The sequence below is a fragment of the Entelurus aequoreus genome, linkage group LG19 (assembly GCF_033978785.1).
Source record: "Entelurus aequoreus isolate RoL-2023_Sb linkage group LG19, RoL_Eaeq_v1.1, whole genome shotgun sequence".
Taxonomy (NCBI): domain Eukaryota; kingdom Metazoa; phylum Chordata; class Actinopteri; order Syngnathiformes; family Syngnathidae; genus Entelurus; species Entelurus aequoreus.
The window spans coordinates 39,387,803-39,405,894 of record NC_084749.1 but is presented as its reverse complement, the minus strand read 5'-3'; the positions used below and the strand labels follow the sequence as shown (position 1 = coordinate 39,405,894).

The following is an 18,092-nucleotide window of genomic DNA, read 5'->3' as shown; positions in this document are numbered from 1 at the left end:
CTCCAGGTGACCCGTTTTTCAACTGTTTTACGAACGTCTTTTTGGACTGTTTTACGAACCTCTTTTTGAACTCGTTTACAACCTTTTCTGTGAAGTGTTTACAACCTTTTCTTTTGAACTGTTCTGTAAGCAAAGGCAACGCTGTTTATGACCCACTTCCCTTCTGGAAGCAGCTGTGGTCATGTGGTCAGAGAAAGTCTAATAAAGGAAGAGTTGTACAATCTTTCGCCAGAGCGTGCTGGAGATTGTACAAGAGTACAGTGTCCCGGCGTCTCTCTTCAATTGAGTCCAAATTGAATTCTGTCTCTGTTTGATTCTTTGTTTAATAGATGTCATCAGTGTTTGAACCTGACACAAACATGTTGTCAGAAGTGACTAGAACCACACAAAGTTAGGTGGAAGAGTACCGTGCTTCACGGAGGGACCCGTGAAGACGAGGGGGGGGGGGGGGGGGGGGGGAGTGGAACGGTGTTAGCAACAAGCTAGGCTAACATCACCATGGCTACAAATATTCCGCCACTGGAGGAGATGAAGATAAGCGGCGATCTTGCAAGTAACTGGGAAAAATTCAGAGCATGCTGCTCACTCTTCAGGCATACAATCTCAAAGTAGTGTACAAGCCAGGTAGTGACACACTGAGCAGGGCCACTGCTCCAACACAGGGGACTGACACTAAATATACAAAGCAGTCCATCTGCTGCCTGCAGAGGGCGCAAGAGGCCACTGAGCTAATAAACCAGGCTGAATACGTGAACGTCACCAGCAAGCGGCTAAACCAGATAAGACTGCACACGGAGGGAGATGGGAGCCTTCAGTTATTGAAAAAGGTGGTGATCCACGGATGGCCATTTTGCAGTGGAGGAACACGCCCACGGAGGGCACGCTCAGCAGCCCCGCACAGAGGCTGATGTCTCGTAGGCTGAGGACTCCGCTCCCAGTCGCTGACATGCTTTTGGAGCAGAGTGTGGTCTCTGGGGTCCCAGACAAGCTGCGGATAAAACACCAGACAGCCAAACTCTGGTACGACAGATCGGCCAGGGACCTGCCTGAGCTGTGTATTGGACAGGACATAAGGATAAAGGCCCTGCCTGGGGACAGGCCGGGAAAGGGGGCAAAGTGTCACGGCGCGGATTCGAACCCGTGCCTCTCATAATTCTGAGTGTCACAATTCCTCCTCTGGCTGCTCACTCGGACACGCCCCCACTCACGCTGGGCAGCGACAAGGCTGCATGCAATCATTCATCAGCACACCTGGGCTTGATGAGAGGGAGCGGCATAAAGAGACAGCGAAGCCAGGAGACCTTTGCCAGAACGTAGCCAATCTCACCCGAGTAAGCATCACGTCTGGCACATCTCCCTCGTTCCTTGCTGGCCTTTATTGTGCTCTTCCTCGTTCCTGTCTTGATGTCCTTTGTGTCTTCCGTGATCGTGTCTTGCCTCACGACCTCCTCCCGGATTGCTGCTTGCCTTCCCCGATCCTTGACCACTGTTTGGACCCTGACCTTGTTGCCTCTCTCCAGCCCCCGACTGCTCACCTTCCAGCTGACTCCCCTTCGCCTTCCCCTTTGGATTCGACGAAAGATACATCCAACACCCTCTGGTAAATTCTACATTGTTAATTCCACACATAGTCTGCATTCACTCACTAGTGGTAGCATACACATCCCACACATTCATCAAAGGTTTAAATAAACCTTCAAAAACGCAGTTCTGCCTTGGTGTCGCCTCCTTCCCTTTGCCTAGTACACAACACGAAGAGGAGTTTGTCTACAACAGGTGGGCCCCAGATCGTACCTGGTTTAATTTAGTTTAGTTTATTAAGGATCCTCATTAGTCTACACCACAGTGGAGACTATTCTTCCTGGGGTCCAGGCAAAAAACATCACACAATCACAAAACAAAAGATTACAATGCAGTACAACATGATCAAAGAATAAAATGTTGTAATACAAAAATAGCAACAACAAAGAACCAAAAGTGATAATAACTTCGAGTTTACATAATAATGTTCATACCAAAGATAAAAAGAGCAATATAAAAATATATATGTATATTTTTGCAAAAATAAAACAAAAAACCAATGGCCTAAAATATACATGGCCCCAGGCTTCAACAGAGGCCCAGCAGCTATCATCAGGTCGGCTCCAGGCTCCAATAGAGGCCCAGCAGCTATCATCAACAATGGCCACCAAAAGAGACATGGAAGAACTAAAGAGATCTAATGAGGAGCTACGGAAATCAGTGGAGTTTATGGCACACCAAATGGAAGCAATGACAAGTAAGCAAGACACTTTGATGGGCAAGATGAAAGATATTAAGGACCTGAAGAAGCAAAATGAAGAGAAAGACAATATGATTGTGCAACTGAAAAGTAGATTATCTGATTTAGAACAGTATACTAGAATGAACGATGTCATTGTTACTGGTCTGCCAACGCGACCTGCGTCATTTGCTGTTGCAGTGAGGTCCGGGGTCCAGGGCTCAGTGCCCAGGGACCAAGATTTGGACTCAGTGGAGCGGCAGGTGGTGAAATTCCTCCAATAAAAGGGAATTAGCATAAACAAGGAGAATATAGAAGCTTGTCACCGTTTCCCTCAGAAAGATAAAAGCAAACCGGCAACCATCGTTATGAGGTTTGCAAATAGAAAATTCAAAATCAATCTTTTGCGACAAAGTAGGATGCTCAAGGGATCAAATGTTTATCTCAATAAACATTTAACCAAGAGCAATGCTGATATTGCTAAAAGAGCTCGGTACCTACGCAAAGAGGGAAAAATACAAGCTACATGGTCGTCCAATTGCAAAGTCTACATGAAGCTAAATGGTGCACCTGAGCAATCCAATGAATCCAATCCACTTTATTTATATAGCACATTTACACAACAAGAATGTTTCCAAAGTGCTGCACAGCCATGTTAAAAACAATATTAAAAACAATATTAAAAACAATATTATGCTACACCAATGACTGAATAAAAACAAAGAATAAATGAATAAAAAACCAATACAGAGACAATGTAAATAATAAATATGATTAAAAACCATTTTAAAGGGTAAAACCAATTAAAATAGACATCAAAATGTATAAAAAAACCACACAGGACAACAGAGGACAGAAGACCACACAACTCACGTAGTGTTAAAAGCCAAAGAATAAAAGTGGGTCTTAAGACGAGACTTAAAACACTCCACTGTGGAAGCAGTTTGAACATGGAGGGGCAGAGTGTTCCAGAGTTTAGGGCCGACCACAGAGAAGGCCCTGTCTCCCCTGGTTTTAAGTCTCGTCCTGGGCACCACGAGCTGGAGCTGGCTCTCGGACCTCAGAGCGCGCGCAGGAGTTGGGTGCCAAATGTGACGGACTCAAGCCGTCTCGTGTGTTCCCTGGACCATCAAATAGAGACATCTCGAGCAGAGTTGACGTTTGTTTTTTTTGTTGGGCGCCAGATGTAGAAGTCGCTGTCTTGCGGTTCCACAGATGCACGTCAAAGTACAGGTTTGACAACAGGTTTAATGTTTTTCAACACAACCATCCAACACAAAGTCTTCTTCCAGGACTTTTCAGTCTCTCTCCCGACTCTCTCTGCTGCGCCCCTTTTCTTCCGCGAGAGGAGATTGGATGATCGTGCCCAGGTGTGCGGATCGCGCACCTGGGCACGATTGCGGCGTCGCTGCCGGCGCGCCCCGCCTCGCCGCTCGCCGTCCACGCCGCCATCTTGGGCCGGGCTCTAGCGTGCCCTGCTTTGCTGCTCGCTTGCCGGCCACGCCTCCTCGCCGCCATCTTGGGCCAGGCTCCGGCGTTCCCTGCCTCGTCGCTCGCTCGCCGGCCCCGCCTCTCCACACATGCATATAGCATATGTTAGCATTTCCCAGAATGCCTTGTGGTTCAGGCTCGGCCGTGATAGGTCGAGAGGCCAAAGCCCTTTACTCTGACTACACCCCCCAGAATGCCGTGCGGTTCCGGCTCCGCCTTTCTTCCTACTTTTTTCCAACAGAGTGCAATTATCGAACGTTCTATCGACCCCATTTTCTATTGATATTGATCAAATGTCTATCGCGATATATATTGTTATTGTTTTATCGCCCAGCCCTATGTTTTATACTATTTTCCTCTCCATCGCTCGACGTTGTTGACACCGCCATTTTGAATATAAGCTGCTACCCGATGGGTCGAATGTGAAGCACGTGACAAAAACGTCACTTCTTGTGATGTCAATATTGTTACACCCAAAGAAGAAATAGTCCCGATGTTAAACGCTAATTTAAAAAACTTGCCTGGATGTCCAGTGTAGAACTTTTTTTACTCATTGAAAACCTAAATATAATTTTTAAGAATTAAATATTATTTAGTGCCTAGACAATTTTTGTTTTTTTTTAACTGCCATTTTGACACACACCTCAAACCACGCGCACGCATCCAATGCGTTGTCGTTCGTACGCAAAACTTTTTATTAAAAAAAAAATAAATACATTTTAAAAAATATATATAGATATATTTTTTTTTATAAACAGATTGTCGTGGCAGCCGGAACTAAATGGAGTGGCGGGAGGTTGTTATAGGGGGGAACACATTTGCTGTGCCACCTTACCTCACTTTTTTTTGTGTGACTAAGGCGCTGTGATTGTCTGTTTCTCCTTTTTGCCTGTGCTTTAAATAGCCTGGTTGGCTTCCGGCTCGTTCTTTTGGACTACTCTCTGGGTAAGAGCAGCTTGTCTTTTTATCTTGCGGTTTAGCTACAGATATTATTTGCTAACAATTAAAAAATCAACTTTGTTCGGTAGTTCATCATATTCCTGGGATACTGTTGAATATCTGTCTTTTGTATTATTTATTGTTCATTAGCTGGAGGGGTTTGGTTGACGGTAGCTAGTACGTCTTTGTCTCTAAAATGGCCGCCTGCTAGCTACAACTATCCGTAACTCATCTTTACATTCTGTTGCCATCCTTCCAGCAAAAGTACATATTCATGTTTATAAGGAAGATACACATCAAACTGCTGGATCATTTTTGTGATTTTGGCCTTGTTGGAGACTTTTTGATGATATTTCTCCCATAGGAGAAATGGGCCTGTGATAGCTTGCGTCTTTGATGTGTTCACGTCATTTACGTTACCTTTTCCAATGTTGTGCGTGTCTTTGCTTTAATTTGCTCTGTATAATAATGCATATTAAAAGTGTAGGACTGAGTTGCGACGACAGAGTGTGTCGATGTTATGATATTATGCTAGGCTGACCATACGTCCTCTTTTCTTCGGACATGTCCTCTTGTGCGGGGTGTCCGGGCGGGGTTTCTCAAATGTCCGGCATTTTGACTTAGGGTTGCATGTATTTTCTATGTACGTTCAGGGTTAAGTTAAGAAGGGGTTAAACAAAACACACTGTGTTACAGTGGTAAGTAAAGTGCGTGCGGTTTTGTGCAGTTGAGCAGTCTAAATGCTTGGGGATAAAAGCTGCAGTTTATTAGTTATTACAAGATATTCTTGTTTATGCAACTTGTGGTATTAAGAGATTCAATAAAATAAATAATGATTTTACTATGGTCATATGGTTTATAGGAATGATGATGAGGTTGGTATTATTAGTTATAATTGCAATGGTCTTGCAGACAACAGAAAAAGACTACTTATATTTATGTGGCGGAAGGAAAATAAAAATAAGCCGGCAGCGGTATACTTTTGCAATTGGTCGCCAAACTACGGCACGCGGGAACAATCAGATGTGTGCTTATTTTACTGCAGTTTATTACGAATGTTAATCTAAGGATATTATTCATGAAATATTGTCTCTTGATTTCATTAATGGTAATAAAAAGATGTATTTTACAGACAGAAAGTTACAGGAACTCAATGTAATCTCTGGAAGAGGTAACATTTGTTATAAAGGCAGGACCCACAGCCAGACATACAATACTAGCACATAAGTCATGAAAAATATGTTTTTTTGTTCTTGTCATTGTAAGAGGGCAAAATAACTTATATCAGAAACTTTTTTGAAAAAATCATTTATATTTTTATGATGCCAGGTGTGACGCCGGTGTGGCAACAGTGTGCACGTCTGATGTTGCTCACATGTGCTCCACTGAATGCTCAGGGAGTTTGTGCGTTTGCTCACAATCATGCAACATTAGAGGGAAGGTTGCCGACTGCCCCTGTTTTTTTGTCGCGTATATGCCGTGTGTGTTTGGAGCAACAACTTTCTGATCATTCTTTATTTAAAAGAATATGCTGCTGATGTTCAGTAGCAGTACTAAAGTCATGTGAGTGTTAATGCTGCTATAAGATGATGTCTTTAATGTGGTTTGCCTTTTGTTACAACCCTTTTGAAAGTGCAAGGTTATATAAATATACACAACTTGCTGTTAAACAAAACCTATGTCTATTCATGAAAGTCAGTGGTCTGGTGCATAGAGAGGTGGGCTACTTAGGTGTTCCCTGCCTTAGCGAGAAAATAGTTCCGGATGGGAACTGCTTTTTTAGAGCTGTTTCTCAGGCTGTCAGTGGTTCACAGAAGAACCATCGTAAGATTAGACTGGCAGCCTCTAGACAGCTAGAAAAGAATGACGCTAGGTATCGGGGTCTTTTGAGGAGCGATATGTCACTTTTAGAGTACATCAAGCAGTCCAGGATGAAGTGTGTCAAGACTTGGGCCACAGAGGTTGAAATCCAGGCCACTGCAGATTATTTAGGCATTGACATTTTTACATTTCATGATGGTCGTTGGCTAAAGTATCGTTGCAGCAGTAAGTGTTTGTCAGCAGACTGCATTTACTTGGAGAATGTCGGGGGCCAGCATTTTGACTACGTTGTTTGTGTTTTAAAGCCTGGACTGCAAAGTTGTCATGGATATTGTAAATTAGGCAGGGATATAGGCTGTAGCACTAGGTCTTCAGTGAAAGATGGAGCGGGGCACCCATACCGGGAGTCTACCCCGGGCTGCCTGGGTGATGTCCAGGAGGAAGCCCAGGTGCCGCTGCAGGTCTTCACAGATAAGGTTGCTTCTTTTCCGCTCCCTAGTGTTAGTGTTAGTGAACCTCAGTCTGTCTGCGGTCGTGTGGCAATGGTCGAGAGGGATTGTCGGGGAATTAGGTTAGCTAAGGTTGTGCGCGGGTCTTTTCACCAGGGGGATAGCAGGTTTAGTTATGGAGGGATGCAATGCATGGCCATTGCTTCAAGTAGTATAGCTAAGCATGTGGTGAAAAGCGTGTTTTCGTGGGAGACACAGGATCTTGATCGCATCCTGTGTTACGGCGATGAATTGTACAGTAGTATGCGCAACCTGGGTATTTTTACCCATCCGTCGCATCTTTTGTCTGTGCCAGATCTACCTAGTAATGTAGCTATTGACAGGCAGTTGTTTAGTTTCCATTTTAGTCAACACCCAGCATCAGGTGCTGTGAGTGTTGAGCAGGAAAACGGTCCCTTTGTGACTCTGCGTAATGGATTAGAGGGAGTTTTCAGGCAGTACAGGATGTGTCTGCTGACACTGGAAACGTATACATCTGCCATCATCTGTGAGGATGGACAGTTTGCTGTGGTCGACAGTCACTCTCGTAGTAGTTGTGGCCTATTAGATGACAACGGTACCAGTGTAATACTGCACTTTTCCTTTTTAGACTACCTGCATCACTACATCTGTTGTTTGGCTTATGCTCTCTGTTCAGGGCCGAAGCCTTTTGAGCTGTGTGGCGTTAGGGTTAGTGTAGGTGCAAGTCCAGCGTTGTCTGGAGCTTCTGTAGAGAGTTGCATCTTTGAGATGAACACTGCTGCAGCACCTGAGCGTAGTGACATCAATGATGTTTGTGCCACCACCTCCGTATTTGACAGTGATGCAGGTCCAGTTGTGAGCCACGCACAATCCGGTGTTCCTGTGGAGAGTGGCTTCATAGAGATGAGCACTGCTCCGGCACCTGGATTTAGTGACCTTGAAAAATGTTTTGCAGCCCCATCTGTGTGTCAGAGTGGGGCTGGTGTTAAAGCGAGCCCAGCACTGTCTGGCGCATCTGTTCTCACTTTTTTAAGTGAAGTTAGCAGTGGCTCAACAGCACAATTTGTTGCCACTGATGGCAAAAAGCGTAAGATTTTTTCCCGTGAACGCAAGTCAAAACAATCCAAGCTTTTTGATAGCGTTACAGTCAACTCTGATGTAGTGTTTATCGCTGCATCAAAGAGTGAGAAACTGTTTTTCCGTCCCCTCGGTGATGACGTTTGCAGAGCTTTGTGTAGTCAATTAAAAGTAGATTTTATGAAAGTCGGTGGTCTGGTGCATAGAGAGGTGGGCTACTTAGGTGTTCCCTGCCTTAGGGAGAAAATAGTTCCGGATGGGAACTGCTTTTTTAGAGCTGTTTCTCAGGCTGTCAGTGGTTCACAGAAGAACCATCGTAAGATTAGACTGGCAGCCTCTAGACAGCTAGAAAAGAATGACGCTAGGTATCGGGGTCTTTTGAGGAGCGATATGTCACTTTTAGAGTACATCAAGCAGTCCAGGATGAAGTGTGTCAAGACTTGGGCCACCGAGGTTGAAATCCAGGCCACTGCAGATTATTTAGGCATTGACATTTTTACATTTCATGATTGTCGTTGGCTAAAGTATCGTTGCAGCAGTAAGTGTTTGTCAGCGGACTGCATTTACTTGGAGAATGTCGGGGGCCAGCATTTTGACTACGTTGTTTGTGTTTTAAAGCCTGGACTGCAAAGTTGTCATGGTTATTGTAAATTAGGCTGGGATATAGGCTGTAGCACTAGGTCTGCAGTGAAAGATGGAGCGGGGCAGGCAGTAGATGGGATAGATTGTCTAGATTCAGGTAAAGATGTTGTAGAGGGCAGTACAATAAGTAGGGATTTTAGTGCGACAAAGTATTTAAAGCGTAAGGAAAGACTGCAAGGACAGCAAGATAGAATTAATGTTAGACGTCAAGAGAAACGTGCCCTGCTTTATAGGAAAATGTATAGTGAGGACTTGAACTTCAGGGAGAGCTATACATCACGAAGTGTAGAGAAATACAGATATAGCTTGGAGCACAGAGACAGGGTTAAAGCACGCAGTGTAGGGAAGTACATGGATCATTTAGAACACAGGCAGAAAGTGAAAGCTAGTGTACAGCTGAGTCGGAAGCAGAGGCTGGAGAGGTCTGTAGATTTTGGTTTTGTCGTGGATAGTTTTTTGGATAAGGTTAGACACGGACCGGATTTCGTGTGTAGTGTTTGTCATAGGCTGCTGTTTAAATATCAGGTGCTGCACTGTGAGAGGGAAGTATATGCAGCATGTTTAGCAACGGCTGGCATTGCAAATAATTGCATTAGTGAGCATTATCTGCATAGTTGTGATGATAAGTGTGTTGAGCCCTGTCCCATTGTTGCGTCCAGAGGTCAGTTGTGGATTTGCTTTAGTTGTCATAGTAAGATCAGTAAATGTCAAATCCCAGCTGAATGTTGGAACAACAACTTAGCTGTACACCCCATTCCTCCAGAACTGGGATGTCTGAATAGCTTAGAGCAGCACCTGATTGCTTTACGCATCCCTTTTATGAAGGCGGTGGCGTTGCCGAAGGGTGGTCAGAATGGTGTACATGGGCCCGTTACTTGTGTTCCGGCCAACATTGTACAAACCACCAATGTGTTGCCGCGGTCCAGTACGGAGGGGTCCCTGCTTCAAGTTAAGTTAAAGCGGAAGTTGACTTACGAAGGACACTACGAGTATCAATTTGTTGACTCGTGGCGTGTCAGGCGTGCGATAGAGTACTTAAAGAGAACCAATGTCTTGTATAAAGACATTGAGTTCAACGAGGAATGGTCAAATGATTTTTGTAGGGAGGAAGAGGTTGTTGTAGAGGATGGTCAGGCTGGTCAGGGTGACCAGGTTGTTGTTGACCCACAGTCCAGTGAGGATGAGGCTGTAGAGCAGAAAGGTGGCCCAGAAGAGGAATCCGAAGACATTGCGCAAGATGAAATGTTACATGACAGACAACAGCACTGCATGTTTCAGGACACTTGTCTTATGCCCGTTGATATTGGTCAGGAAGCATTAGATCACTATTTTAAGGATGTTGTATGTCTGGCCCCCGCGGAAGGTAATAGACCGGTTAGAATGCTTTCTGACAAATTAAATGAGGCCAAGTGTTTCCCTGCGCTGTTTCCGACCAGCAGAAATACATTCCACGCCGACCGCGCGCATCGTATAACATTGTCGCGCTATTTTAATGACCGGGTAATGCATGCCGACGGCCGTTTTGCGCACAACGTGGAATATATATTCTTTAGTCAGTATATGTCCGAATTGGACCAAGTCATAAGTAGCATTTCGGTCGCCATGCGTAAAGGTAAGGGGGGTCAGCATTCTCAGCGGATTTTGCCGGACATGCTCAAAGACGACAAGTCTCTGAAGCGATTGCTACAGTTCGATGACGGTTTTCGTTTCCTTCGGCCCATTCGCGGGACGCCAGCTTTTTTGTCTTCGGTTCAGAAAGACCTTTTGGCTTGTGTCCGCCAATTGGGGATTCCAACATGGTTCTGCTCCTATTCGTCTGCTGATTTGCGCTGGCAGAATCTCCTTGCCAGCATCCTGAGACAGGAAGGCAGACAGCAGACAGTAGAACAGTTAGAGTGGGCCGATAGGTGCGAGCTGTTGCGTCGCAACCCGGTCACACCCGCGAGGATGTTTGACTACAGGTGGCACTGTTTTCTGAAGGAAGTACTCATGTCCCCGTCTCACCCAATTGGCAAGATTTTAGATCACTTTTATTGCATTGAGTTCCAGCAGCGTGGGTCCCCCCCATGTTCATGCGCTGTTTTGGATTGAGGGAGCTCCCCAATTTTATAAAAACACCGATTTAGAAGTTGCAGAGTTTATTGATAAATATGTGACATGTGAGCTACCCTCTGACGATGACACACTATCGGAAGTTGTGTCATCGGTGCAAACGCATTCGAAACGGCATTCAAAGTCATGTCGTAAAAATAAAACCAAATGCCGTTTCAATTTTCCAAAACCCGTCTCTGCACGCACGTTCATCTGCAAAATTCCAGAATGTGTTTGTCCTAAAAAGGGAACGGGGACAGAGGGTGAGTGCGTTTCAGAAGACAGGCCAAAGTGCACCTGTTTGGATAAGGACAAGAAGTTGCAAAAGGAGGTTGCGCAGATGTTTATGGAGAAAGTACTGGATGCCATGGAGAGGGAGGAGCCTTTTGGTAGCGTAGAAGAGTTGTTTGCCAGTGTGGGCATCAACCAGGAAGTCTTTGAGCTCGCTTATTGGCGGCTGGAGACTAAGAATAAGGTGGTTTATAGGAGACGGGTAAACGATACCTGGGTTAACCAGTATAATAGGAATCTATTGAAGTGTTGGAACGCTAACATGGACATTAGCTTTGTCACTGACGCCTACGCAGTCATCATATACATAATAAAGTACATCACAAAAGCAGAGAATGAAATTGGTCTGTTATTGAGCAATGCCCTTAATGAAGCAAATAAACTAGGAAATCTCTCTGCTATAGAGGCTTTAAATAAACTGGGCAGTGTATATTTACACAACAGAGATGTCTGCGCTCAGGAGGCAGTATATAGGCTAATGAGCATGCATTTGAAATAATGTTCCAGGAAGGTTGTGTTTATTCCAACAGGGAATAACATTGTGCGGATGAGTTTACCCCTCAGTGTGTTGTTGCAAAGGGCTTCCTCAGAGGGTCTTAGGTCAGAAAACATGTGGATGACAAGTGTTGTCGAGAGGTATCAGAACAGGCCCGACAGTGTCGTATTTGACGATATGTGCATAGCCACGTTTTGTTCGGAGTATCGTGTTCTCAGCCAGAATGAAAACTTGGACCATAAAATTGCACTTCAAGGGGGTTTAGGGTTTATCTTGCGGAGAACACAAACTCAGTTTGCCGTCGTTCGCTACATGCGGTTTAAATTAGAAAAACAGGAGGAAGCCCACTTTCAGAGTTTGCTGCAGTTGTTCCTTCCTTATAGAACTGATTTGGAACTCAAGCCGGAAGGCTTTGACTTCTACAAACAGTTCCACGACGAAGGTAATGTGACGTTGGCTGGCGGGACCGAGCTGCCAGTGCGAGACGTCGTCGATGAAAACAGGGCAAAGTTTGAAGTGGACTGTCCTCGATTAGAGCATGCGCAGGAGCTTGCGGATCTGTTAGGTCCTAATGTCGATGAGGATGCGTGGAGGGACCTTCGTCCTGAATAGCAAATCGAACACATGGACTGTTTAGAGGAGAGGCGGCAGCAGCAGCAGGGGGAAATTAGTGACGAGCAGCTAGTTCAATCGGAGGAAAATGTCCCCGATTTGTTTGTTGGTGGTAAACAAGTAGCTACAATCGAGAGAAACACCAACATTTTGTCTAGAAGGGAGGGTTTAGCTCTGGTCCATTCTCTCAATGAGACGCAGAGGAGCATTTTGGATAGGATTAGGAAATGGTGCCTAGAAAAGGTGATGGGAAAAAACCCAGACCCTTTCCATGTGTTCGTAACTGGTAAGGCAGGTACTGGAAAAAGCCATTTGATTAGAGCTATCCAGTACGAGGTAGGGAGACTATTGTCGCGTCTGTGCCAACCAGATGAAACCTGCGTACTCTTAACTGCTCCCACAGGTATAGCTGCATACAGTTTACATGAAGCCACAATTCACCACACCTTCAGTATTGGCATACAGGTTAGTTTACCGTATATCCTTCTGGGGGAAGATGAGATAAACTCCTTGAGGGCTCAATTTGGTCACCTACAAATTCTAATCATTGACGAAATCAGTATGGTAGATCATCATCTTTTAGCCTATGTGCATGGCCGGTTAAGGCAAATGAAGCAGACGGGGGACTTTTCTCCATTTGGCAAGTTAGTGTTGTAGCTGTCGGTGACTTTTATCAGTTTCCGCCCGTTAAAGGGAGGCCGCTGTACACCAGTCAGGTGGGTGTGGACCTCTGGTGTCCTTTTATTAAAGTAGCACTAACAACAGTTGTGAGGCAAAAAGATAGCGTCTTTTCTGAGCTGCTAAATAGACTTAAGAGTTTGGTCGAAGGGAACCCCCTTATTGAAAAGCGACGTCGATATCCTCAAGTCCCGGGAGACGGGGGAAGAGAGCACAGCTTTCATATTTATCCCACGAATATGCAAACCAGCCACCATAATCTGGAGCGGTTATTCGCAATCTGTCCAGATTATGTTACAATCGAGGCCCAAGATTTTATTAACAGTAGGAAGACGGGTAAATTAGAGCGCGTGGCTGAGCATCACGCTAAAACGTCGTACACGTGTTTGGCCAAGCTTGTGTCGTTCGCAAACTGACACACACCGAGATCTGCCGCTGGGGAAGCTGTTACTGACTGACTCACGATTCGCCGACCTGCACACAGAACTGCAGTTGCAGAAGTGATTCAGGTTCACGTACCGAACTGTGCTGACTGTGGTGCTGTGTCAGTCACTCACTGCCTTGTGTACTGCATGCGCAGAGCTGTGAAGGGACTCGCGTCCACCCTATTTGCTGCTTCTCCCGCGAATGTCTGTACTGTACTACGCACGCACGCATTTTACTGTGTTATATGTTTTGTTTGGTGTTTGTATGTCTTGTTGTAATGTCTTGTGATCATGTTTTGTTTAGTTATGTTGTGTTTGTTTAAAACGCCACTGGTTCCTGTTTTTTCACCCTCTTGTTTTGTTTCCGTGTCAACTCATTAGTTTCACCTGTCTCACGTTTTGGACTCACACACCCTGTCTCAATCATGTCATTATTTAAGCCTGGTTTTTCTTACTTTACCAAGTAAGTTTTTTTTGTTTATTCATAGCCACAGTTAACGACTTTTCTTTCATGTCCATAGTTGAGTGTAAGTGTTAGTTTTTTTTGTCTCCGCCTTGTGCGCGCCTTTTGTTTGCACCCTTTTTTATAGATAAACTAAATTATGTATTTACCTTCACGCCACATCCCGTCACCTTCCTTTGAATCCCGGAAAAACAAACCTCACCACAGTCCTTGCTATGACCCTTGTTTGATGTTTGTATGTCTTGTTTGTCTGGGGGACAATGGATCAGCGTTCACGTCGCGTCCCCTGTCAGTACCCAGGTTCACCTGGGGAAACCAATGATCCTACCTGTACATGTTTATACTATCAGGGACTGTTGTTTGCATGTCTTGTTTGTATGGGGGACAGTGGATCAGCGTTCACGTCACGTCTCCTGTCAGTACCCAGGTTCACCTGGGGAAACCAATGATCCTACCTGTCCATGTTTTATGTATTGTATAGTATAGTATGTATTGTTTGTATTGCACACAATACAAACAATACATAAACTTACCATGAACTCTTTCAGGTTCACGGTAAGTAATTTTTTGTATGTACATGTTTAAATACTCGGTCCGTCCATCGCTGCTTGCAGCTTTAATTTTATCTTATGTTTTGTCAATTATCAGAAATATGTATTTTTGTTGTTTTCAGTGTTCTCAAACCTTGAGTTATAGTTCCTGTGATTCTGCACGTGTGCAACAGACAGGTGGCTCTGCATGTGCATGTTAAAAGTTAAAGTTAAAGTACCAATGATTGTCACACACACACTAGGTGTGGTGAAATTTGTCCTCTGCATTTGACCCATCCCCTTGATCACCCCCTGGGAGGTGAGGGGAGCAGTGGGCAGCAGCGTAGCCGCGCCCGGGAATCATTTTTTGGTGATTTAACCCCCAATTCCAACCCTTAATGCTGATGTGTCTACGTGCTTCCTTGCATGGATGATCACATTATTTGGCCAGATCCTGTCAGGATTTCATTAGCAGACCTTACAGCTGCTGGATGTTCGGGAGGCAGGGGAGAACATTGACTGATAAGCAGGTTAATGTTGAATGAAGCTGTTCTCAGGCTGAGGCTGATCAAGCATATCTAATATGGCTGCAGGCAAACAAAGGTGCACATATCACAACCATCTGTCTTTCTATATATTGTATATCAGTGACACATATATTATAACAACAAATGTAAATATTCTCAAATGTGTAGAAGTGTGCTTTGCATGTTGTATTTATTTTTGCGTGTAAACATTCTCTAAGCCTGCTTGATATTGTTTTGGCGAATATACTGTATGTACATTTTATGTTCTGTCCGGGTGTTGTTGGAAACTCAAAATGTGTAAGAACTCTTTTTCTAAGTTGGCTGAAAAAAATGGCCAATCTCCCACCCTTTAAGTTTATCTACATCACTGGTTTATGTTCTCCCTTTTTGTCATGTGGTTTGCTCTGGAGAACAGAGTGAAATTGCTGCTGCTAATGTATGTGCATGAATTGATTGCGCCCTCCTTGTCACTTTCTCCCCTATAGAAAACATAATAAATAAATAGGCAGATCCTAGAAATTTACAACAACTGCAGTATATGAAAAGTAATAAACAAGAATAAGAAAAGCAGTCAGAACAGAAACCCTTTTGTCTAAGTTCCCAAAGTTTGTTTAAATTGTTCCTTGGGGCCCGTTTCTCTGTAGCTGACAGTGCACTGTATTAGTTTTGTCCTACCGCACAGACCGTGGGGGAGGGACGTCAACACTGCACCTCAGTGTCAAGATTATCAGGTAGCTCGCCACCCAGTATGCACTGGGAATTGGATCGATGGATCTGGGGAATGGGCGATGACGTCCTCTCCACACAAGGTGCTCCAGGGGATGAAGATAGTATCTGAATCACCCAATCAAAAAACCTGACCTAATAATAGATCAGACAAGACACAATAGCTTGTGTTATTCACACAAACTGGTTTCAACTGTGTTCTTAATTAACCATAAATTAGCTTAAATACTTTTAACTTGCATTAATTAGCTCAATCATTAATCACCAATCATGTATCTCAAATGCTTTGGTTTACAATGTATTTGTTTTCAAAATAAGAAATATCAAAATAAAAGTTAAAAGCTTATTATAGTTATTTTTACCAATTGTTCAAATATTAAAAAATATATGAAATGTTTCTTTAAATACAAAAATAAAAATACAATTTAAATGCACCTTTAAGTTGGTGAATTGCACAAAGTTCACATTAGAGTTCAAAAGGGACTTTTGTGTAGCAACTTGGAGGTATGTAAGGTTAAAACGTACTAAATATCTCTCCCTTGCTAGCCCAGGTGAGAGATGCACTAAAAATTACCCCTTCAATCACTAAATCAAAAGTACTTAGTAATCTAATACTTCAGTAAAAGAAAAATAATCACAGCGTTCCCAGCATGTGCTGTAAACATGAACAAAATAAATATCACCAACACTTATGGCTCAAATAAAACATCACATCATTGTTATTCACTCACCGCTGGTCAAGTGAAATGACTGCACACAGGGATGTTTTTTGATTGATTGATTGAAACTTTTATTAGTAGATTGCACAGTACAATTGACCACTAAATGGTAACACCCGAATAAGTTTTTTAACTTGTTAAAGTCGGGGTCCACGTTAATCAATTCATGGTACAAATATATACTATCATCATAATGCAGTCATCATCATGTCAGTCAGTGAATGTTACACACGGATGTCACACTGCTCTACAAGGTTCAAACAACACAATAAATGGATCAAAAGTTGTATAATAACATTATAAATGTGGATGGATCGAATTGCAAGCTTATTTTCAAGCCTTACCAAGTGGATTGCAAAGGATTGCTCGAAAGGTTCTCTGCGTGTGTTTAGCATAACCACACATGAACAGGAAGGGGAGTTGCTCTGCTTCCACACTACAGGAAGTTGCGTCATAAATAGAGTGACAGGAAGGGCTCACAGGCTCACTGATTGCCCTCTAGAGGTGACAATCATGGAGACAGGTCATTTTTACCTCTGCAAATCCTGCTAACACACCATGTTTGTGCCAACAGCCCTGCGATGAGGTGGTGACTTGTCCAGGGTGTACCCCGCCTTCTGCCCGATTGTAGCTGAGATGGGCTCCAGCGCCCCCCGCGACCCCGAAGGGAATAAGCGGTAGAAAATGGATGGATGGATGGGTTTGTGCCAACATTTCTATGTATGTTGTGTGTTTTCTATTTTAACATTTTGTAGAGTAGGTTAGTACCTGTTTTAACATTTAGTTATTTAGATAGATAGATTAGATAGATAGATAGATCAGTGTTTTTCAACCTTTTTTGAGGCAAGGCACGTTTTTTTTAATTAAAAATTCTGGAGGCACACCACCAGCAGAAAACGTTAAAAAATGAAATTCCACCAGGTCGTCGTGCCTTATTTTGAGTTTTGTTGGTGTTTTCCTGTATAGTTTTTGTCTTTCGCTGTTATTTTGGTGGCCCTTCCTGTTTGTTGGTCTTTTCCTGTAGCAGTTTCATGTCTTCCTTTGAGCGCTATGCCCCGCACCTGCTTTGTGTTAGCAAGCAAGGCTATTTAAGTCGTTGCTATCCTTCTTTGTGTGGACATTGTTGATTGTCATGTCATGTACGGATGTACTTTGTGGACGCCGTAAGTTTTTGCTGTCGTCCAGCATTCTGTTTCTGTTTACTTGGTAGCCAGTTCAGTTTTACTTGTGTTTTGCATAGCCATTCCTATGCTTCATTGCCTTTTCCTTATTTTTGGTTTAAGCAGTACATACGTTTTTACCTGCATATTGTGATCACAACAAACCATCCTCGTCTCACCTGACAAATTCCGACTTTTACAGAGCAATTAACTCCCTGCTGCCACCTACTGACATGGAGTATTACGTGGTTACCCCGTTGAGCTCTACACAGCACCGACACTAAGGAACGGCACATTATTTGCAGATTATAATTATTGATTTGAAAAAAATATTTTTGGGACCAATTAGGTGAAGTTGCATAATTTCCCACGGCACACCAGACAATATCTCACGGCACACTAGTGTGCCGCTGCACAGTGGTTGAAAAACACTGAGATAGATAGATAGAAAGTACTTTATTGATTCCTTCAGGAGAGTTCCCGCAGGAAAATTTAAATTCCAGCAGCAGTGTACAAAATTGTAAAAAGTAAATAATGGGGGTATAAATGGAAACTAAATAGAAAAATATTACAATAGAATAAAAATAAAAAGCAACAATGAGCATAAAAATATAACAGTAAAATAAGAATATAACAAGAGAAACTAGGCAGTAGTGACCATGTTATGAAAAAGT

At 43.6% G+C, this 18,092-nt stretch overlaps 1 pseudogene; it reads left to right on the top strand.

The window, feature by feature from the left end:
• Window positions 1-8,937: 8,937 nt before the first annotated feature.
• Window positions 8,938-13,284, top strand: LOC133635440 (uncharacterized; annotated as a pseudogene).
• Window positions 13,285-18,092: the final 4,808 nt, after the last annotated feature.